The sequence below is a fragment of the Fukomys damarensis genome, unplaced genomic scaffold (genome assembly GCF_012274545.1).
Source record: "Fukomys damarensis isolate Sample0158 unplaced genomic scaffold, DMR_v1.0_HiC HiC_scaffold_24, whole genome shotgun sequence".
Classification (NCBI taxonomy): Eukaryota; Metazoa; Chordata; class Mammalia; order Rodentia; family Bathyergidae; genus Fukomys; species Fukomys damarensis.
In genome coordinates, this window is record NW_022900936.1 from 59158438 (window position 1) to 59183144 (window position 24707).

Below are 24707 nucleotides of genomic sequence, written 5' to 3' on the forward strand. Positions count from 1 at the left end.
ATCACAAACTTTTGCTGCCATCTTGCAATCTCTCTCTCTCACTGCCCACCCCTAAACCCCCACCCCTACCAACAGTCAAAAAGGAACTGAGTGTACCTACCAAAAACAATGAGGAAGCCATCTTGCAAGTGTGTCCCTTGCCCAACTTCTTCACTGTTACCAGTAAAAGCTTCTGAGCTAGAGTTATGTAGTCAAATAGCTCTAGAATTTCTGGCCCACAGAAATAAAATAAATGTTGGTTGTTTTAAGCCACTGAGCATGGGTTAGTTCTTTATATGACAAAAGATAGCAAGAGCCCACTATAAGAAATTACGTAAATTATCTAGTTATCTGAATCTGTTTCTTCACTCTTACATTAATATAATGGAGAAACTAATATCCAATTTAAAACAAAGGATAGAGGAAATAACCAACAGAATGAAGAATGGGAAAAAAATTGCCAGCTATTCCTTGAACAGAGGGCTAATATCTAGAATATATAAAGAATTCAAAAGAATTAGACCCCTCCCAAAATTAAAAGACAATTAAAAAATGGGCAACTGAAATGAATAGACATTACTCAGAAGAAGAAGTACAAATAGTCAATAAGTAAATGAAAAAATGTTCAATATCTTTGGCCACTGGAGAAATGCAAACCAAAACCACATTGAGATTCTGTTACTCCAAAAACAATAGCTATCATCAAAAAATCAAATAAAAACAAATGCTGCTAAGCTGTGTATGCCTAGGAGGGTCATGATTGTGTGACCCTGGGTACTATATCTGTTCCCTAGAACCCTCCTCTCTAACTCCCTTCTCCTGTGCGCTGCTTCCCAGGGCCTATGAAGTGAACTTCCCCCAAGTGCACCTATTTTAAATAGACAGCCCTACAAAATAATGAGATTTATTTCTGAGTGTGTATGGGGGAGGTACTTAAGAGTTCTTACAGCAAAATTATAAAAATATTAATAGACATATAAAGAAGTGCTCAAAAATTACTAAAAACATAAAATAAAAAAGTCATGTACCACTTTTTACCAGGCTTTAAAATATTTCCATTGAAAATATTACTGATGAGAAGACAGAAATGTTACACAACACTTTCCTCCTTTAAACTGTTGTGATACTTGATTGAATGTGTCAACCTGAATAAGTAATACCCAACTAAAGTGGCTTGGTATAGTTCTGGGTATGGAAGACCCACCCTAATGCTTCAAAAGGGAAAGGAAGGAGGAAGGCTTACTTCTGCCTCCTTCAAAGGAGTGCCAGTCTTCCTTTCACCTTGGCTCTCTCTCCTAGATTCCAGCAGACTCTAGTTTAAGGCACGAACACTTTCAAACCTTTCATCAACCTTTGATGACCATTCAGCCTCCTGTTATGGACTAGCACAGGACACTAAACAGTGCTCCAGGTATTCAACTGTATCCTTCGGATCCCTAGAATGCAGACAAATATTTATTTTGTACTCTTCCATGCTCAGCTCTGTGGGCAGCCATTGTGAGACAATCTTTTAAATTCTTATATATTTGTATATCTTGTATTATATCTGTTTCCCTAGTACACACTGACTCATACAAGTGTCTTCCCTTTTAAAGTTGTAAAAGGATATCTACAAATATAATGCTTACATATGGATATGAGGAATCTTAGGGGCACACTCAGTTTATAACCAGATAATAATAAATCATGAAGCTACTTAACTCTTGCATTGCCAAAACTTAACTTTCTCAATGTATAACAATTACATAACTAATACCCAATATTTCAGTATTTCCATAGAAGACACCTGGCATTAATAGAAGAGAAGGAAAAAGAAGCAAAAAAAAAAAAAAGAGAGAAATATATTCTTTTCTTGAAATAAATTATCTTTTCCTGAAGAAGTAAATGCATAACAATAACAGGGAATAGTATTCAATTACAAACTCAAGAAGATTCAGTCATTTTGTTGGAACATTTTGTGAGCTTATCTGTTCTGGAATATGTGCCTGTATAAATTCTCTACTTTCATTTACAAAGCATGACATTAACTCATGTATATAAAGTGTTCAGATTTACTGCTGACTAGTATTCTATTAGATGAACATATCAAAATTGTTTTACTCATTCAGCTAACATAGGATATTTGGAGTTTTTATGTTTTCTCAGTACAAATTATTTCTTAGATATATTTATGATAAATGATTTCTTGTACTGCAAGCTTATATGGCTTATTTTTCACTGTCAATTTTTAATTAATTATATGATGTCAATTTTGTATCTTATTGTCTCTTATGGTCTGCGCTTTTCTTACCCTGTTTCAAATAGATTTGCTTATCCCAAGATTGCAAACATTTTGTCCTGTCTTCAAGAAAAATTTCAGATATATTTTTACATTAATTCACTTCAAAATATTCAAAATATTCCCCCTCCATTTGACCACACTTCTTCCATTATTCTTGGCAATGTGTCTTTTACTATAATAAAATTTTTTAAATTAAACTTTCAATGTATTTTTCAATTGTCCCTTCTAGTCTGTCAGTTTTTTATAAAAGCCTGCTATAATTTTAACTGGACTGCATTTATTCTACAGTCTATTTTCAGAAGATCTGGTTAAATTAACAACATTAGATTTATTCATTCATGAAAATGGCTTAGAGATAATTTCTTTCAACAATATTTTAATATTTTTTTATTTTTCTATATAAAAATTACATGTAAATACAATCTTATTCCTACGTATATGATTTTTATGCTATCGTGAATGGCATTTTATATTTTGTCTTTTAATTATTGTTACTATAATAGCAATAGAATTTATTTTTATATCTTTAACTTATATCCTGTAATCATGATGGGATCTTTTTACATAGAGTAGATCTGTGCCAATAAAACATACAAGCATCTATGGGACACAATGAAAGCAGTTTTATGACAGAAATTCATAGCTGTGAATGCCCACACTAGGAAAACAGAGAGATCTCAAATAAACAACCTATTGCTGAACATTAAGCTTCTAGAAAAAGAAAAGAGAGACAACCCCAAAGCTCATACAAGGGAGGAAATTATAAAGATCAGAGCAAAAATCAATGCGATGAAGACTAAGAGAATGCTACAAAAAACAAACAAAAAACCAAACAAACACAAGGAATCGAAGAGTTGCTTTTTGAAAGAAAAAATAAAATTGATAAACCCTTAGCCAACCTTGTCAAAAAAAGGAAGGAAGAGGCTCAAATCCATAAAGTTACAAAGAAAAAGGTGAAATCCAAACATATCCAGCAGAAATCCAGAGGATCATCGATACCTACTTCAAGAGCCTGTACACTAATAAAGTGGAAAATACAGAAGAAATGGACAGATTTCGAGGTACACATAAATTATCAAAGTTGAACGAAGAGGATAAAAAAATTCTAAACACCTCAATTAAAATCAGTGAAATTGAAAATGTAATTAAAATTTTACCAACAATAAAAGCCCAGGTCCTGATGGCTTCAGTGCTGAATTCTACAAAACACTGAAAGAAGAACTACTGCCACTACTTTTAAAATTTTCATTGAAATTGAAAGGGAAGCAATACTTCCAAATACAATCCTGGAAGCAAGTGTGACTTTGATTCCAAAACCAGAGAAAAGACCCAACCACAAAAGCGAACCACACACCATTCTCCCTAATGAACATAGACACAAAAATCCTCAAGAAGATACTTGCAAACAGAATGCAGAGGTTCAATAAGAAGATCATACACCCCGAGCAAGTCCCTGGAAGATTTATTCCAAGGATTCAAGAATGGTTCAACATACATAAATCAATAAATGTAATACACTATAGCAACAGAGTCAAGGACAAAAACCAAATGATTATCTCAATAGGTTCAAAAAAGCATTCAACAAAATCCAAAACCTATTCATGATGAAAACATTGCAGAAAACTGGAAAAAATGGACTTTATCTCAACTTGATAAAAGTTATCTATGAAAAATCAACAGCCAACATCATATTAAATGGCCAAAAACTGAAAACCTTCACATTAAAATCAGGAACAAGATAAGGATACCTACTATCACCACTCTTCTTCAATATAGTTCTGGACACATTAGACATAGCAATTAGACAGAAGAAATTAAAGCAATAAAGATAGGAAAGGAAGAAGTTAAATGGTCATTATTTGCTGATGATATGATACTCTATATTGAAGACCCAAAAAATTCCACCAAAAGACTTCTAGATTTAATTGACACTTTTAGCAGAGTAGCTGGATACAAGGTCAACACTCAAAAATCAATAGCCTTCTTGTACACAAATAACAGACTCACTGAGAGAGAAATTAGGGAAATAATTCCTTTCACAATAGCATCCAAAAAAATCAAGTATCTAGGAATCAATCTAACAAAAGAAGCAAAAGACCTCTACATTGACAACTACAGCACTTTGAAAAAAGAGATCGAAGAGGACATAAGAAAATGGAAAAACATCCCTGCTCCTGGGTAGGAAGAATCAATATAGCAAAAATGGCCATGCTACCAAAAGTGCTATACAGATTCAATGCAACGCCAATTAAAATTCCAATGGTATATTTCACATAACTGGAAAAAATAATCCAAAAATTCATTTGGAAACAGAAGAGACCTAGAATAGCAAAAGCTATCCTAAGTAACAGAGACATGACAGCGGGTATAACAATTCCCAATTTGAAACTATACTACAAAGCCACTGTGATAAAAAGAGCATGGTACTGGCAAAGAAACAGACCTGAGGATCAATGGAATACATTGGAAGATACAGAAACAACTCCAGATGTACTCAGCTACCACAACTTTGACAAAGGAGTCAACCATCTTCAGTGGAGAAAAGATAACCTCTTCAATAAACTGCGTAGGAAAAACTGAATTTTAACATGCCAAAGATTAAAACTAGACACTTACCTTTCAACTAAACTAAAATCCAAGTGGATTAAAGCTCTAAATATTAAACAGAAACACTAAACTTGTTGGAAGATGAGTTAGGTAGAACTCTTGAAGACACTGGCATAGGAAAAGCCTTTATGAAAAAATCATCAGTAGCCCAGGAACTAACACAAAGAATCAACAACTGGGACCTCATCTTATTAAAAAGCTTCTGTATTGCAAGATAAACCACCAACTCAGCTAAGAGACAACCTACAATGTGGGAAAATATTTTTACCAGGTGTTCCTCAGACAAAGTTCTACTATCTAGAATATATAAAGAACTCAAAATCAGACACCTCAAATATGAAGACCCAATTCAAAATGGGCATCTGAAATGAACAGATACTTCTCAAAAAAGTAAAAGCAGCCAATAAATATATGAAAAAACATTCAACATCACTAGTCATTCAAGAGATGTAGATGAAAAAAAAAACTGAGATTCCACCTCATCCCAGAAAGATTGCCTGCTGTCAAGAAATCAAGAAATAACAAATGCTGGCAGGGTTGTGGAGGAAAAGGAACCCTTTTCCATTGTTGGTGGCAGTGCAGACTGGTGCAACTACTGTGGAAATCAATATGGAGATACCTCATAAAGCTAGGAGTAAGAGGTCCCATTTCATCCATTCATCCCTCTGCTTGGTATATTTCCAAAAGAATTCAAAGAATTGTAACACAGTGATATATACACATCCATGTTGATAGTGGCGCCACAGTTTGTAATGGCTAAAGCTTGGAAACAGCCCAATGGCCCATCAACTAGAGATTGGATAAAGAAGATGTGGTTTTTCTGTAAAATGGAGTACTATTCAGCCATAAAAAATAAGAAACTAGAGATATATATAGGAAAATGGATGCACATTGAGGCCATACTCTTAAGAGAAATAAATAGGAAATGTGTAAATACTGAATACTTTCTCTGGTATGAAAAACTAAAAGTATAAATAACATTGAAATTGTATAATTGGTAATGTGAAATAGGAAGAAACGGGCTAAAGGAGTAGAGGAAATGGGAAGGGTAGGGGAAAGGAAAGAAGGGAAACAAAAAAATATGAGAAAAGGAAAAATGGAAACAAAGTCTCCGTAAATAGGGAAAGATGGATAGGGTGAAGGGAAAGCAGGGGCATGGGGCAAAAATAAAAACCAAGACGCATCACGTAAAGGTACAAGATCCCAATGATGCATGTAACTGTACTGTATACCTAAAAAGTACCAATAAACTGAATGAAAAAATAAAACCAGCTGCTTTCATAAGAAACTTTATTTTCAACATTTCTGCCCTCTTCTTGACTTACTGCACTTTCAGCACCTCCTAATCATGTTAAAGTGTCTGAAGTAAATGTCATTTTCCTATTATTGATATATTCATAGCAAAACTTTTATTGTTTTATTTTAATAATATTAGGTGCATCCTCCAGGTAATTTATCTAGATCATCTATTCCTGAATTTTTGACATAGATATTCATCATTCTTTTATTATTCAAGTCATATCTATTAGTTCTGTAGTGATTTCTCTACTTCACTACTAATTTAATTTTTTAAATTTGTAACTTCTATTTAGTGATTAAGTATATCAATTATATTCATATTTTCACAGTAAAAAATGTTTAAATTTATTTTTCCCAGTTTATTATTTTAATTTAGTTCTAGATTATTTTCTCACGTCTACTTAATTTGTTTGTTTGTTTATTTTTTGGTACCAGGGATCAAATTCTAGTCTTTGCGCTTGTGAGGCAGGTGGTGGAACCACTGAGCTAAATCTCTGGCTCCATTACTTGATTTGTTTTTAATCTGCCATTTTTGCCTGGATCCTGAAGAAAAAGCTTAGATAACGGATTACAACATTTTTCTTTTTCTAATATAGGAATTTTAAACTCTATCTTCTTCTAAACATTATTGTTTTAAGTGTTTCACATTTTCATTATAAAGAATTGAAAGTATTTTCAATTTTTCTTGCTTAAATGGACTGAATTGTAGCCACAACAATAACTTCACATGCTAACTTCTAAAGTATTTAAATATTACTTTATATGGCAAAATATGTGATCACATAGTGAAAATGTGGTGAAGGATCTTAAAAGAAAATGCTTGCTGTAGGTTGTCTAGATAGGCCCTAAATGATATCACACTATCTGCAAAAACACAAAGATTTGAATGGAAAACAAAGAAATAAGGCCAAAGGAATGTGGCCTTATTAACAACCAAGGAATGTTAATAGCCACTGGTATAGAAGAGTTAAGATCATACAATTCACTAGAATCTCTAAAGAAAGCACAAGACTGACAGCACCTTCATTATGGCTCAGTAAAACTGACTGGAGACTGAGCTCTAGAGTTATGAAAGAATTTGTTATTTTATACTACTCAAGTTTGTGGCCATGTGTTGTAACAGTTCTGAAGAAGTACTACAACTGGGAGATCTCCCCTGCCGCCTGCACAGGCCCACCTGGCAGGTCCGTGACCTCCCAGACTGCGTGCCACCAGCTCCAGCAAGGAAGGTAGCTGCGAGCGTGCCCTTGAAATACTCCCACGACCTGACCTCTCCCGCTATTCTCAAAACTCCTGATTGGGCCAGTCCTTGGACCCACTCTGCAGAAGCATAGGTGGTCATAAAGGGTATTTTTCTGAGCTCCCAACTTTGAACATCTTTAAAGAGAGGGCGGGGGAAACCTGTAATAGAACTGAGTGGAGTTCAACCCTGTTGGTCGGGAAACTCAATTTAGGCCTTGTAGAATGAGGTCAGTCTGAGTCACAGGGACCTGCCATTGGCTAGCTGAGATCAGGGGATTTAGTTCTGCACATGGCTGTACATGTGGTATAATATGGCAACAGAGACATAATCTGAAAGAAGCCCTTCATTTTTTTTTCTTTTCCTCATTCCACCCTGCAATTTTTCTTTTTTCTGTCCTCTTTCTCCAACTCAGTTTCTGTCTCCACTGTATTATCCCTCATCTCCCTTTTTATTTCTGCTCCTGCTCTAACTCAGACTACTTCTTTTATCATTTTTTTATTTATGTTCTTTTCTTCTGTCATTTTACCTCACTCATGGCTCTGTAGCTTCAAAGGAAGGCGAGCCCCTATTACTGTTAAGGGGATATATTCTTGTTCTTATTCCTGCACTCTGTCTATACCCTTTTGAGTTAATAATTTCATAAAGATTGTATGGTCATTCTACATCCCCTGGCTTCACTTGAAACCTTCTCCAATTCTTTCACTTATGTACTCCTCTCATCCTAACTCAGTCTAAGCCCCCATACTAAATGGTAAAGATGCAATATTGAATAGCGTATTCACTGCAAAAATATTTTGGGCTGCCCCTTGATAGTAATTCAATTCACATGGTTTAAAGGTGATAGATTAATGACTACCACGAGTGGTCAATTTGCAAGCTGTGCTTGATCCTACTGGGCTGCTGAAAGTATCAATTGGGATAAAGGATTGTGATTGATTTAATGAGTTGTTTTCTCTGATATTATGAAAATGAGGATATCTATGAGTCATTAGAGACTCAAAAGCTAAAGCACAATTATATCAGGAAGATTTAAGTAATAACCCAGAATTAAACCAAGAACTACCCAACAACAAAAATAAAAATGAGAAAACACTTAAGCAAGACACAAAGACAGACTTCCAGTTCACCAATGGCAAACAGTAGGGCAAATGAAATGAAAAGTCTGATAGTGAACCAGGAGGACACCCAGGACCCATAGCACAGGAGGTAACAAAACAGATCAATCAGGCTCTAGAAAAATTCAAATCAGAAATAATTTGCCAGTTAATCATAGAGATGGTGAGCAAAAGGAAAGTCATGATTCGAGACTCTAGAGCAGAAACTGACAAAAAAATAGATGAGCTCAAGACCATGATAGAAGCCATGAAGACTCAGCATAAGAAAGAAATGGAAACAATGAATGCCTAACAGAGGAAAGAAATGGAATCCATAAAACAGATTCAAACAGATATCCAGGAGAATAAAAACTCTACTGAAAGTGTATGCAACAGAATAAAAGGTTGTGAGATAGAATTTCAGATATAGAAGATAGGATTGCAGTCAGTGACCATGAAAAGAGAGGTCTCTCAACAACAGTATGGGATCATGAGAAATTGATCCAACAACTTTCAGATGATTCAAAGAAAAATAACATAAGACTGATAGGAATTCCTGAAATAACAGGAGAAAACACAAATGACTTAAAAAGCTCTTCAAAGAATTAATGACAGAAAACTTCCCAAACAGAAGGGAAGAATTAGACATACAGATAATTGAGGCATATAGAACTCCAACTAGCCACGATAAAAAAGAAAATCTACACCTAGACATATAATAATCAAGATCCCAGAAATCCAACAGAAAAACAAAATACTACAAGCAGTAAGAGAAAAGAAACAAATCACATACAAAGGAAAGCCCATCAGAATCACAGCAGACTTTTCAACACAAACCCTTAGGTCAAGGAGAGCCTGGAGTGAGGTACTTCAAGTCCTAAAAGAAAACAACCTCCAACCTAGACTGATGTATCCTGCAAAACTCTCTTTCAAAATAGATGGGGAAATAAGATACTTCCATGACAAAGAACACCTGAGAAATTTCATGAACACCAAACCAGCACTACACAGAATTCTAAACAATATCCTAGGAAAGGACAATGAAGGTCACAATACCATGAGGCCCAACAGACCAAATCAGATAGGCAAGGCAAGAAACTAAAAGGAGAGGGGAGAAAAAGTAAAAAGAGTTAACAAATGGACAATAACATGACAATAATAAGTCAGAACATATCAGTTATAACCATCAAGGTTAATGGCCTCAATTCACCAATCAGGAGAAACAGAGTGGCAGAATGGATTAAGAAGCAAAATCCAACAAAATGTTGTATACAAGAAACACCTAGTGCAAAAGGAAGCCCATAGACTGAAAGTGAAAGGATGGAAAACAATTCTCCATGCGTCAGGAGCCCAGAAACAAGCAGGGGTAGCAATCTTATTCTCAGACAAAGTAAATTTAAAACCAAAACTCATTAAGAGAGACAAAGAAGGCCACTACATCATTGTAAAGGGAACAATTAAAGAGGAAGAGATGACAAGCATAAACATATGCACCAAATATAAATGCCCCCAACTATATAAAACAAATATTAAGTAACATGAAAAACCAAATAAGCACTAATACAGTTGTAGTATTACAACTATCACAAATTGACAGATCATCTAGGCAGAAAATCAACAGTGAAATAATAGAACTGAACCAAGCTTTGGAACACATGGACTTAATAGATGTCTATAGAGTATTCCACCCCACAAAATGAGAATCTTTTCGGCTGCACATAGATCATTCCCCAAGATAGACCACATATTGGCTCACAGAACAGGTCTGAATAAATGCAAAAGAATTGAATTTATCCCCTGTATATTGTCAGATCACAGTGCAATCAAGCTGGAGATTAATAGTACAAGAAACTGTAGGAACTTCACAAGCACATGGAAACTGAACAACACTCTCCTGAACAATCAATGGATTACAGAGGAAATTAAAGAAGAAATGAGATACTTTTCACAAATAAATGAAAATGCCAGTACAACATACAGGAATCTATGGGACACGATGAAAGCAGTTCTATGTGGAAAATTCATAGCACTGAATGCCCACACTACGAAAACAGAGCAAGCTCAAATAACCTACTCATGAATCTCAGACTCCTAGAAAAACAAGAGCAAGAAAAACCCAAAGCTCGAATAAGAGAGGAAATTATAAATATTTGAGCAGTAATCAATGCAATGGAAACTAAGAAAATGATACAAAAAACAAATGAAACAGAGTTGGTTTTTTGAAAGAATAAATAAAATCAACAAACCCTTGGCTAATCTTATCAAAAAAAGCAAAGAAAAGGCTCAGATCCATGCAATCAAGAATGAAAAAGGCAAAGTCACTACAGATCCAATAGAAATCCAGAGGATCATTAATACCTACTTTGAGAACCTGTACTCCAATAAAATGGAAGACACAGAAGAAATGGACAGATTTTTAGATACTTATGAATTATCAAACTTGAACAAAGAAGATAAAAACATTTTAAACACCCCAATAACAGTTAGTGAAATTAAAAATGCAATTAAAAATTTACCAACAAAGAAAAGCCCAGGCCCTGATGGATTCACTGCTGAATTTTACAATACATTTAGAGAAGAACTACTGCCATTACTCTTCAAACATTTCAATGAAATTGAAAGGGAAGCTACACTTCCAAATTCACTCCTGGAAGCAAGTATCACTTTGATTCCCAAACCAGGGAAAGATGCAACTAAAAAAGAGAACTACAGGCCAATCTCCTTAATGAATATAGATGAAAAAATCCTTAATAAGATACTAGCAAACAAATACAGAAGATTATCAAGAAGATCATATGTCCTGACCAAGTTGGATTTATTCCAGGGATGCAAGGGTGGTTCAACATACGTAAGTCAATAAATGTAATACACTATGTTAACAAAGTCAAGGACAAAAACCATATGATCCTCTCCATAGATGCATAAAAAGCATTTGACAAAATTCAACACCCATTCATGATAAAAACCCTGGAAAAAAGTGAAATAGATGGTCTATATCTCAACTTAATAAAGGCTATCTATGAAAAACCAACAGCCAACATCATGGTAAATGAATAAAAACTGAAAACCTTCACATTAAAATCAGGAACAAGACAAGGATGTCCACTCTCACCACTCCTCTTCGATATAGTTCTGGAAACATTAGCCACAGCAATTAGACAAGAGAAAGAAATTAAAGCAACAAAGATAGGACAGGAAAAAGTTAAACTGTCATTATTTGCTGATGATATGATACTCTACATTGAAGACCCAAAAAACTCCACCAAAAGACTTCTAGACTTAATTGACAGATTCAGTAGAGTAGCTGGATACAAGGTGAATACCCAAAACTCAATAGCCTTCTTATACACAAATAACAGACTCACTGAGAGAGAAATAAGGTAAAAAATTCCTTTTACAATAGCATCCAAAAAAATCAAGTATCTAGGAATCAATGTAACAACAGAAGCAAAAGATCTTTACACTGAAAAATATAGCACTCTGAAAAAAGAAATTGAAGAGGATATTAAAAAATGGAAAGATATCCCCTGCTCCTCGGTAGGAAGAATCAACATAGTGAAAATGGCCATACTACCAAAACTGCTATGGAGATTCAATGCAATGCCAACTGAAATTCCAGCACTATATTTCACAGAACTAAAAAAAAAAGAATCCAAAAATTCATTTGGAACTATAAGAGACCTAGAATACCAAAGGCCATCCTAGGCAACAGACACATGGCAGCGGGTATAACAATTCCCAATTTGAAACTATACTACAAAGTCACTGTGATAAAAACAACATGGTACTGGCAAAGAAACAGGCTTGAGGATCAGTACAACAGATTAGAAGACACAAAAACAAATCCAGATGTCCTCAGCCACCTCATCTTTGACAAAGGAGCTGACCATCCTCAGTGGAGGAAAATAGCCTCTTTAAAAAATGGTGTTGGAAAAACTGAATTTCAACCTGCCACAGATTAAAACTGGACCCCTATATTTCACCATGCACTAAATTAAAATCCAAGTGGATTAAAGATCTAAATATTAAGACAGAAACACTAAACTTGCTGGAAGATAAGTTAGGCAGAACTCTTGAAGACATTGGCATAGGAAAAGTCATTATGAACAAATCCTTAGTAGTACAGGAACTAGCAGAAAAAATCAACAACTGGGATCTCATCTTATTAAAAAGCTTCTGTACTGCAAAAGAAACCATCAGCAGAATTAAGAGGCAACCTACCATGTGGGAAAAAAGTTTTACCAGCTGCTCCTCAGACAAAGGACTATGATTTAGAATATATAAAGAACTCAAAACAATCAGCCTCCCCAAATATAAAGACCCGATTCAAAAATGGGTATCTGAAATGAACAGAGGTTTCTCAGACAGAGAAGTAGAAGCAGCAAGTAAATATATGAAAAAATGTTCCACATCACTGGTCATTTGAGAGATGCAGATGAAAACAACACTGAGATTCTACCTCACCCCACAAAGAATGGCCGCTATCAAGAAATCACACAATAACAAATGTTGGTGGGGTTGTGGGGAGAAAGGAACCCTTCTCCATTGTTGTTGGGAGTGCAGACTGGTGCAACCACTGTGGAAATCAATATGGAGATACCTCAAAGAGCTTGGACTGGAGGTTCATTTGACCCAGCCATCCCTCTGCTGGGTGTCTTTCCAAAAGAACTAAAAGAATCATATGACAGTTATGTTTGCGCACCCATGTTTATAGAAGCACAGTTTGTAATAGATAAAACTTGGAAACAGCCCATTTGCCCATCTGTTGGAAACTGGATAAAGAAGATGTGGTTTTTCTGTAAAATGGAATATTATTCAGCCATAAAGAATGAGAAAATAGATTCATTCATTGGAAAATGGATACATATTGAAGATATACTACTAAGTGAAATAAATAAGTCACACATGTGTAAATACCAAATAGTTTCTCTCGTGTGAATAAACTGTAGTAATACATAAGATCCTAGTAAGATTACTGACATTGTGAAATGGGAAGAAAGGGGCTAAAGGTATAGGGAAGGTGGGATGGGCAGGGGAAGGGTAATAAGGGAAAAGAAAAAAATGTGAGATAATGAAAAGATGGAAATAAAATGTTTGTAGATGGGGAGGGGAGGAGGGAGTGAAGGGAGGGCAGGGACAAGGGGAAAATATGAGAAGCAAGACCTGTCATGTAGAGGTACAAGATCTCAACAATAAATGTAACTGTACTGTATCCCTAAAATGTACCAATAAACTCAATTAAAGCTTAAAAAAAAGAAATAATACAATTGATTACTGAATTTTGACCCCATGGATTATTTAGAAGTATGTTGCTTCATTTTCAAATATTTGAAAATTTTCTAATTTCAAGATTTTGATCTCTAATTTAATTCTGTTATGTACAAAGAACATAGTTTATTTCAATCATTTATGGCAATTAAATCTGAGCATTTATCATCTTTACATAAAACATATTCTGCTGTTAGTGGTACAATTCTATAAACTGATCCTTTCTTGCTTGTTTTGTTTATGCACATTATCAATAAGAGTGTTGAAATCTCCAACTATAGTTATTTATTAAACTATAATTAATAGCTTTTGTTTTGTTTTGAAGTTCTTATTAGTGATCTACATATTTTTTTTCTTTTTTTTTTCTTGAGTTTTTTAGTACATTCTAAGTATACAGTACAGTTACATTAATTACTGGGATCTTGTACTTTTACACAACAGGTCTTGGTTCTCATTTTTTCCCCTTGTCCCTGCCCTCCCTTCACTCCTCCTACCCTCTCCATTTTCAAACACTTTATTTCCATTTTTTCATTTCCTCATATTTTTGCTTTTTCCTTATTCACTTTCTCCTACCCTTCCAACTTTCCCTACAGTTTGTAATAGCTAAAACACGGAAACAGCACATTTGCCCATCAGTTGAAAACTGGATAAAGAAGATGTGGTTTTTCTATAAAATGGAATACTACTCAGCCATAAAGAATGAGAAATTAAAGTCATTCATATGAAAATGGATACATTTTGAGGATTTACTAAGTGAAATAAATAAGTCACACATGTGCAAATATCGAATAATTTCTATGGTGTTAAAAACTATAATAGTACACAAGATCCTAATGAGATAATTAACATATTTAAATATTTATATTTTCTTGATTGGCTTTTGTTTATAATCTGTTCCTCTATGTCAGCATTCTTGGTCACAATATTATACTTTTCTCACTGTAAAATATATCTAGATTTCTTATGATTAGTTTTGTGAAATATACTTTTTAACTTTTAATGTATCTATATCTATTTATAATAAATATTTTATATACAACATAAGTGTTACTGTTTTGTCTAGTGTAACAATCTCTGTGTGGTTTTTTTTTTTTTTGGTTTTTTTGTTTTATTTTGTTTTGTTTTTGGCACTGGGGATTGAAGTTGGGACCTTGTGCTTGAGAGGCAGACACAGTGGAACCACTGAGTGAAATCCCTGTCCCACAGTCTCAGTCTTTTAGTTCACTTGGTAAGAGCATTTAAAGCAATATTTAATACAAATGAGTTCAAGTCCACTCAATCGCTATCTCTTTGCTATTAGTCATATTTCTTCTGTCATCTTTCCTTTTTCATCTTTCTTTTTTATTTAGTTGATATGTTAATCAGCCTTCCTGTTGCTGGAACAAAATGCTCATCATTCATAATTAAAGGATAAAGTTTATTTGGCTTAAAGTTTATTTGGATAAAGTTTTAAAGAATTTAGTTTATGATTGGCTAGTTTCAAGGTAGGAACATTATAGTACAAGGGCCATAGTGGAGAACAGTGGCTTAGTCTAGAAAGTAGAGCAAGAGAAGAGATAAAGAGAAGAATAGACCAAGGACCAGATACAGACGGAGGATTACAGCTCCCTGAACCCAGCCACACACAGATAGAAGTGTGCTTTACTTATCCCCTAGGAAGCTCATAAGCTAATCAAATCGACAATCCAGTTTAACTGTCATAGTGAATTATTTAATATTTCATTTCTTCTATTTTGACTTGTTAGTTATAGTATTTTCATTTATTTTATAATGATTTTTATAAGGTTTATAATATGTAACTTTAACTAAATCAAGTATCTTGAAATATGGATTCTCCTCAACTTACAAGGTATGTCTATCCCTATAAACTATTGTAAATTGAAAATACTGTAAACTAAAAATGAATTTAACATCCCTAACCTACTGAACATCACAGCTAGCAACATTATCTGCATGATCACAGGGCTGACTGAAACTTACAGCTTGTTGGAGTAGACTTGCAGTCCAGCATTATGACAATATTTTACTGCATATCACTGGCACATGAAAAAGATGTAAATTCAAATCAAAGTATGTTTTCACTGAGTGTGTATCACTTTTGCATAACTGAATTTGAAAAATTACAACTTAATCATTGTAAGTCCAAGTCTGTCTGCAATAGCATGCTACAACATACATAATATTAGATAATTTTGTCAGTATACATACTTTTATCTCTCTATTCCCACACTTTATGTGAAAAATATTCCTTAAGCATACAAACCCACAACAATTCTACATAAAGATTTACATGACATATTTTGCTTCTAACAGTTGATTATACTGAAATAAACTTTAAAAAAGAAATGAAACATTTTAGGTTTATCTATATATTTACTATTTATGGTGTCACTACAAATTCCATGTCACTTGGTATGATTTTTCTTATTCCTGAAGGATTTTAATAACTCTTACAGCGAAAATTTGTGGGTGATGATTTTTTACTCAGTTTTTCTTTGACTTAACAAACCTTTATTGTTCAAACTTAAACAGCACATATACTAAAAACTGGAACAATACAAAGAAGATTAGCATGGTCCCTGTGAAGGATGACATGAAAATTCATGAAGCATTTCATATATTTCAATAAGCAATTTACAAGCAGCAACCCAAGGAATTAAACTAAAAAAACAGTAGAAAATAAGAAGACGAGGATGCAAGATACAATCCCACACTGCCAGCTCACTGAAGGCAAACCCTGGGGTGACTGAGGTTGAGCCAATGAAAAGCCACCCAGCTCAACTCCCTGAAGTGGTATCTAAAGAAAGGAGCAAAGCAGTTCAATGAGGCTCTACAAAAAATAAAATCAGAAATAATTTTTCAGATAACCTTAGAGATAGTGATCATAATGGACACGTTTATTAACTCTAGAGCAGATACAGATTAAAAAAACATAGAGGAGTTTAAGAAAATGATGAAAACCATAAATGCACACAAAGAAAAAAAAAGGAATGTATTAAACAGATTCAAGATATCCAGAAGATTAAAAATTACAGTGTTAAGTATATGCAGCAGAGTGAGCCAATGTAAGGACAGAATATCAGATACAGAAGATAGGATCATGGTTAACAACCATGAAAAGAAATATTTCTTAAAAATAGCAAGGGACCATAAAAAAATCAATCCAAGACCTGATAGATGATGCAAACAAGTATAACATAAGATTGATTGGAGTCGTTGAAAAAGCAGAAGATAGCACAAATGACATAAAACTTGTTCACAGGAGCAATGGCAGAAAACTTCCGAAACAGAGAAAAATAATTTGACATACAGATAAGAGGACATATAAAAATCCAATTAGCCATGATCAAAACAACAAAAAACAAATGTACATCAAGGCATATAATAGTGCAAAGTCTAAAAATTCAACGCAGGAACAGAATATTAAATGCTGTTAGAGAAAAGAAACAAATCATCTATAAAGGAGAGCCCATCAAGATCACAGCAAACTTCTCAACACAAACCCTCAAGTCAAGGAGACCTTGGAGTGAAGTATTACAAACCGCCAAAAGAAAACGAGCTCTGGGCCAGATTGATGTACTCTGCAAAACTCACTTTCAAAACTCATGGAAAATTAGATACTTCCATGACAAAGAAAATTTAAGAAATTAATGTTCACCAAATTAGCACTTAAAAATGTTCTGAAGGACATTATACAAAAAAGTAATGTACAATTCCATGAACCCCAAAAGAATGACTCCACCAGCAAAGCAAGTAATTAGAGAGGTGAAAAAAGGAAACCAACAACAGGAAAATAACATGACAAGTGTAAGTCAATCCATTACAGTTATTACTATCATTGTTAATGGTCTCAATTAACCAATCAATAGAAACAGACTGGCAAGAAGTAAATCCAACAATATGCTGCATGCAAGAAACATATTTAATTCAAAAAGAAATTCACAGACTGAAAGTCAAAGGACAGAAAACAATATTGCATGTGACAAAAACATGCAAAAAAGCATGGATAGCTACTTCTCCTTGCAAACAAACTGGATTTCAAGCCGAGACTGATTAAGAGAGATAAAGAAGGTCACTACATACTTGTTAGGGGAATAATACAAAGGAAGAAATAACAATCATAAAAATATATGCACCAAACACCAGCCACACACAACTATATAAAACAAATATTAATTTTAAAAATCACATAATCACTAATACAACTGTAATGGAGGACCACATTACTCCACTGTCACCAAAAGTATAAGAAGATAAAAAGTCAATGAAGAATAAGGGAACTGAATCAAACTTTTGAACAAATGGACTTCTAGTTGATGTGTACAGAGTGATCCAACTCACATTAGACTACACATTCTTCTCAGCTGCACAACAGACATTCTCCAAATTAGACCACATATTACCTCACATAACATGCTTAAGTAAATCCAAAAGAATTGAAATTATCTCATAGAGTCATCAGACCATAATTCATTGAAATTGGAAACCAGCGGCAAAAGAAATCACCAAAAATTCATGAACAAGTGGAAACTAAACAACAGCTCTCTGAATAACCAATGGGTCACAAATGAAATTTAAGAAGCAATTTGAAAGTTTCTACAATTATATGATAATGCCAGTACAACATACTGGGACTTATGGATGGAGTGAAAGCAGTCCTATAAGGGAAATTTATAACAATTAATTCCCATAAAAACAGAGTTAGTTCAAATAAATAATGTGGAACCTCAACTTTCTAGAAAAAGAAGAACAAGTCAAGCCAAAAGCTCCTGTGACAGATGAAATTATGAAGACCAGGGCACAAATTAATGCAATCCAGACAAAGAAAATACAAAGTATTAATGAATTGAAGAGTTAGTTCTCTGAAAGACTGAATAAAATTGACAAACCCTTACCAACCTTATCAAAACGGGAAAAAAAAGACTCAAAGCTATGCAATTATGAATGAAAGGATGAAATAACAACAGATTCTAAAGAAATACAGATCATCAAAACTTACTTCAAGAGCTTGTATTCTAGTAAGATGGAAACACAGAAGAAATAGAAGTATACATATTAATTACCAAAACTGATTCAAGGAGACATAAAAATTCTAAACAAACTAATGTCAATCAATGAAATTGAAGATGTAATTAAAGACCTACCAAAAAAGACAAATTCATGTCTGGATGGATTCCGTACTGAAAATTCTACAAGAAATTTAGAGAAGACCAAATGCTGCTACTTCTAAAACTCTTTATCAAAATTGAAAGGAACACAACACTCCCAAATTCATTCCTGTAATCAAGTATTACCCCAAATCCCAAATCAGAGAAGGATTCAACCAAAAAAAGAACTAAAGACCAAATGAAAATAGATATAAAAATCCTAAATAAGATACTGCCAAACAAAATGCAGCAAATCAAGACTACATGTGATAACCAAGTAGGATTCATCCTAGGGATGCAGGAATAGTTCACAACAGACAAATCAATGTGTTATACAACATATTTATAGAATCAAGGACAAAAACCATATGATCATCTCAACAGATGCAGAAAAAAAATCTGACAAAGTCCAGCACCCATTCATGATAAAAACCCTACAAAAAATGCAATAGTTATTCTTCATCTCAACCTGATAAAAATCATCTATGACAAACCAAGAACCAACATCATATTAAATGAACAAAAACTGAAAGCTTTCACTATAATCAGGAACAAGATAAAGATGTACACTATCAGCACTCTTATTCAATACAATCCTGGAAACATTAGCTAGAGCAATTAGAGAAGAGAAATAAATAAAAGGAATAAGGATAGGAAAGGAAGAAAATAAATTATCATTATTTGCAGACAACATGATACTCTACATAGAAGTCCCCAAAACTTCACCAAAATCTTCTAGATTTAATAACCAAATTCAGTAACATAGTGGATATAAAGTCAACACTCAAAAATCAACAGCATAAAGTGTTTGTACATGGGGAGGGGAGGAGGGGGGTAAAGAGAGGGCAGGGACAAGGGGAAAAAATAAGAAACAAGACCTGTCATTTAAAGGTACAAGATCCCAGTAATGAATGGAACTGTACTGTATACCTAAAATGTACCAATAAACAATAAAAAGAAAAAAATAAGATAAAAAAATAAGAAAACAAAAGATGGAACAACAACAACAAAATCCACAGCATTCCTGTACACAAATAACAAACTCATTGAGAAATTAGGGAAACAACACTTTTCACAATAGCATCTAACAAAATGAAATACCTAGCAATCAATCTAATAAAGGAAGTAAAAGATGAAAACTACAGTGCTTTGAAAAAAAAATGTAAGAAGATGTCAGAAAATGGCATGATAGCCCTTGTTCTTTGATGGGAAAAAATCAATATAGTGAAAATTAGATACTTTCAAATTTGTTACAAAGATTTAATGCATTCCCAATCAAAATACCAATAGCATACTTCACAGAATTAGATAAAATAATCATAAAATTCATTTGGAATTGTAAGAGACTTAGAATAGGAAAAGAAATTCTGGGCAACAAAGGCAAGGCAGGTGGTGGCATAATTCCTGATTTGAAATTATACTACAAAGTATTGTCATAAAATCAGCATCGTATTGGGGGAAAAAAAGACTCAAAGATACCAGTGGAATAGAGTAGAAGATGCAGAAAAAAACTCCAAACTCAACTAACTTATTTTTGACAAAGGAACCAAAGACCTTCACTAGAAGATACCCTCTCTAATAAACTGTGCTGGACAAAATAGCTTTCTGCATGTCAAAGATTAAAACTAGACCCAAATCTTTTACCATGCATTAACTAAAACTGAAATGAATCAAAGGTCTAAATATTAAAACAGAAACACTAAATCTTCTGGAAGATAGAATAGGTAGAGCTCTTGAAGATATTGGTGTAGGCAGATTTATGAACAAAACCCCTATGGCACAAGAAATATGACAAAGAATCAACAAGGGGAATCTCATCTAATTAAAAAGCTTTTGCACAGCAAAAGAAACCACCGAAAGAGTGAAGAGACAACCCATAGTGTAGGAAAAAGTTTTTGCCAACTGTTCCTCAGACAGACAAAGGACTAATATCTAAAATAAAGAATTCAAAAAAATCAGGTCCCCAAATTTAAAGACCCAATCCAAAAATGGGCCTCTGAAATGAATACACATTTCTCAAATGAAGTAGAAATGACAAATAAATATATTTTTTAAATGTTAAACATCACTTGTCAAGCAAATGAAAACAACGTGGAGATTCCATCTCACCTTCAAAAGAATTGGCTATTATCAAGAAATCAAATGATAACAAATGCTGACAAGGCTGGGGAAAAAGTAACCCTTCCCCACTGTTGGTACGAGTGTAGACTGGTGTAACCATTATGGATATCAGTGTGGTGATTCCTCAAAAAACTAAAACTACAGCATACATTTGACCCAGCTATTACCCTTGATGGTATCTTCCCAAAAGAACTAAAAGCATCATACCACAGCAAAATATACACACCCATTTTTACAGTGTCACAGTTTGTTATAGATAAATCTTGGAAACAGCTCAAATGCCCATCAACAGAGGAACAGATAAAAAAGATGTGGTATTCTTTTGTACAGTGGTGTATTACTCTGCCGTAGAAGATAAACTTGAGACAATTCTAGATAAATGGATGCACCTTGAGATCATGCTCTCAAGTGAAATAAACCAGACAAATATGCTTAAATACTACATTGTTTCTCTGATATGGGAAATCAAAAGTGTAAATAAGGATTAAATGTATAATAGATACTACAAGAAAATATCCAAATGAGGTATCTCCATATTGATTTCCATAGTGGCTGCACCAGTCTGCACTCCCACCAACAATGGAAGGGTTCCTTCCTTATCCAAATGAGGTATCTCCATATTGATTTCCATAGTGGCTGCACCAGTCTGCACTCCCACCAACAATGGAGAAGGGTTCCTTCCTCCCCACAACCCCGCCAATATTTGTTATTGGTTGATTTCTTGATAGCAGCCATTCTTTGTGGGGTGAGGTGGAATCTCAGTGTTGTTTTCATCTGCATCTCTCGAATGACCAGTGATGTGGAACATTTTTTCATATATTTATTTGCTGGTTTTACTTCCAAATGAGAAGGGAAATGGGGAAGGGGGGCAAGAAATTTAAAAAATGGAAACAAAGCTTCTGTAAATAAGCAGGGGAAGAGTTGTTGAAGGGAGTGGAGGGGAATGGGAATAAAAGAAGCAACAAGGTATATCATGTACAGGTACAAATTCCATATGATGAATGTTATCATTATATATAGCTAAAGTATACCAATAAAATTTTAAAAGGCTTTATTTTATAAAATCCTAGGTTGACTTTTTCAGCACTTTAATGACTTGAAATATATTCCAGTTTATATTGTTTCTTTTAGTTTATATTGTATCAAAGATACAAAATCTTTGATAATTGCTTTTCCCTGTAATGCATCTTATGTATCTTTTGAGATTTTTCTCTTTTTCAGTCATTTTCAACAATTTCATTATGATGTATTGTGACAATTAATTGTCAACATGACTGGCTTAAGTGTCTCCTGGAGAGGCAATTGTACCATGGGGGCATTATATTCATTGATCAATATCCTCTCTTGTTCAAAGATGAATTTGCTATTCTGAGGTAGAACCCAGTTGGAGGAGGTAGGTCAGTGGGGACATGCCTTTGAAGAGTATGTCTATTGTAAACATATTTTATTGTTGCTCTTATCCTGTCCTCTGCCTCCTGGTTGCCATGAAGTGAGCAACACTGTTCCACCATACCTTTCTGCCATTATGTTTCTGTCTTGAAACCTGGCAATGATGGAATGAAACCATGAGCCAAATTAAACCTTTCCTACTGTAAATTCTGAGTTCTGGGTATTTTTGTCCCAGTAGCAAGAAAGTTATTTGTTTCCATCCTTACTATAGTTAAAATCTATACATTTTTTAGTCAAATTAAAAACATGTTGGGCATTAATTGTGCAAGTACTTTTCCGCCTTGCTTCCTCTCCCCTTTTGGGACTAACAAATGTTTAAACTGCTTGATAGTGTTCTATATATTTTGAAGCATTTATTTTCTTGTACATCTGTTGTTTTAATCTTTTTCTTGGTGTGCTTCAGATGGGATAGTTTCTGCCATTGCATCTTCACAGGCACATCTCTTTCTGCAATATTTAATTTTCTGTCATGCCAATGCAGATCATTTTTCAATTAAAATGTATTTCCAGCTTTCTCATTTGACTAAAATGGAATTTTGTGTTTTCGTACTACACATTTCTCTTCACAGCCTACTCATGTTTTCCTTTAAATCTTTGAGTATATTTATAGTAACTGTTAGAAAAAAATTACATTATTTTCTTTGTGTCTTTCCAATGTCTGCCTTTATCAGTTACATGACACATTTTTCAGCTAGTTTTTCATTCAATATACATTCTAGTTTAATGTCAGTCATTTTATGTTTTATGTTGTTGAATGTTGAGCTTTGCTGAATTTCTTTGGGTCACATAAGTTTTCTATGTCTTTATTCAGACTGCTAGAATTAATCTAATAGGTTCTGCAGATTTCTCAAGCTTCTCATAACTTTCTCCCCTCCAGTAGTCAATCTACAAATTTTACTGCCTCATTCCCCTCAAACTTCAATTTCTATATTCTCGACTCTCACTTTAAGATGTACCATGGTCAGGAAAGTATATCCAAATGTAACCATATAATTATTTCTGTACAAAAGGCATAGATTTTTTAAAATATATGTCTATATTGTCTCATATAAATTTCAGGGTTTATTTTCAAGAACCATGTCTTTCATATGAATTACATTTCTTCAAATTAAGGCTTATGTTTGAATAATGTAAAAATAACATAGGAATGCCTTATCTCATTTAGATCACCAATATATAAAATAATGGAGAAGACAAGAACAATAGCAGACAAGGTCACTTTATATCTTATTCTAGGGAGAAGTATGTTGTAATCACTCTGAATTGTGTATCCTTACCTAAAAAATCTTCTCAACACCATTTTCGTGATTTTATTTTTATGAGTCTCAGCTCAAAGGTAAATTTCCTAAGTTGAAATCCCGAGTCAAATGCTTCGTAGAGCAAATTATTCTTGACCCATTTGTGCCTTCAAATTACAATTAAAATTCTTATATAGCAATAATAATGGATTGTTATAAAAGACTGTTATAAAGAAAAAAGAAACAAAGTATATAGTAAATGACTGTGAGGTAATGTGATCATTTACCAATTTTTCCCTATTTCTTTCTATATAAATTCTACTCCTAATTCAATATGCAGATAAAATGCCACCTCTACAGAAAGCCTTTTCTCTAGATCAAAGATGAGAATATTCTTTCTCATCATACTCATCAGATAAATATTTGTATTTTTATCTTCTATACTAATCAATGAAAGACTTAAAGAAAGCATCCATGATTTATGCCTTTTTATATACTCACAGAGCATATAAATTACTATTTAGTAAGTAATTAACAAATATTTGCCTAAGAAAACAAAACTATGTAATCCCAGCACTCAGGAGGCTGAGGCAGGAGGATTGCTGTGAGTTCGAGACCAGCCTGGACTACACAGTGAGTTTCAGGTCAGTCTCAACTACATAGTGAAACCCTTTCTCAAAAAAACAAAAAAAAGAAAGAGAAAGAAAGAAAACAAACAAAACTAAACTAAACATACATATCAGGGTGAAAATTTTCAAACAGCTATGAATATACCTAAATCTACTGCCATTATTTTGTCAAAACTTTGGTTAGATCAAGATACACATATTTCTTACCTCACAATCTATGAGTTTTGCATGATATTACTTCATCTTAGTAAAATAACAATGTGGCTGATACTAATCACTTTAGTTTCTACCTACTCTCAAGTAATTTTCAATATTTCATTTCAGAAGGTTATAGGACACGAAGTATAATCTG

At 33.8% G+C, this 24707-nt stretch overlaps 1 long non-coding RNA gene and 1 other non-coding gene across 5 annotated transcripts in view; one reads left to right on the top strand and one right to left on the bottom strand.

Moving 5' to 3' along the window:
- LOC117283244 overlaps nt 1-24707 on the bottom strand; it is a 297894-nt gene that overhangs the window by 193592 nt on the left and 79595 nt on the right. The gene's annotated exons all lie outside the window — the stretch shown is intronic.
- LOC117283325 lies at nt 16286-16394 on the top strand. Its single transcript, XR_004514292.1, has one exon. It is a non-coding gene; the product is annotated as a U6 spliceosomal RNA (small nuclear RNA).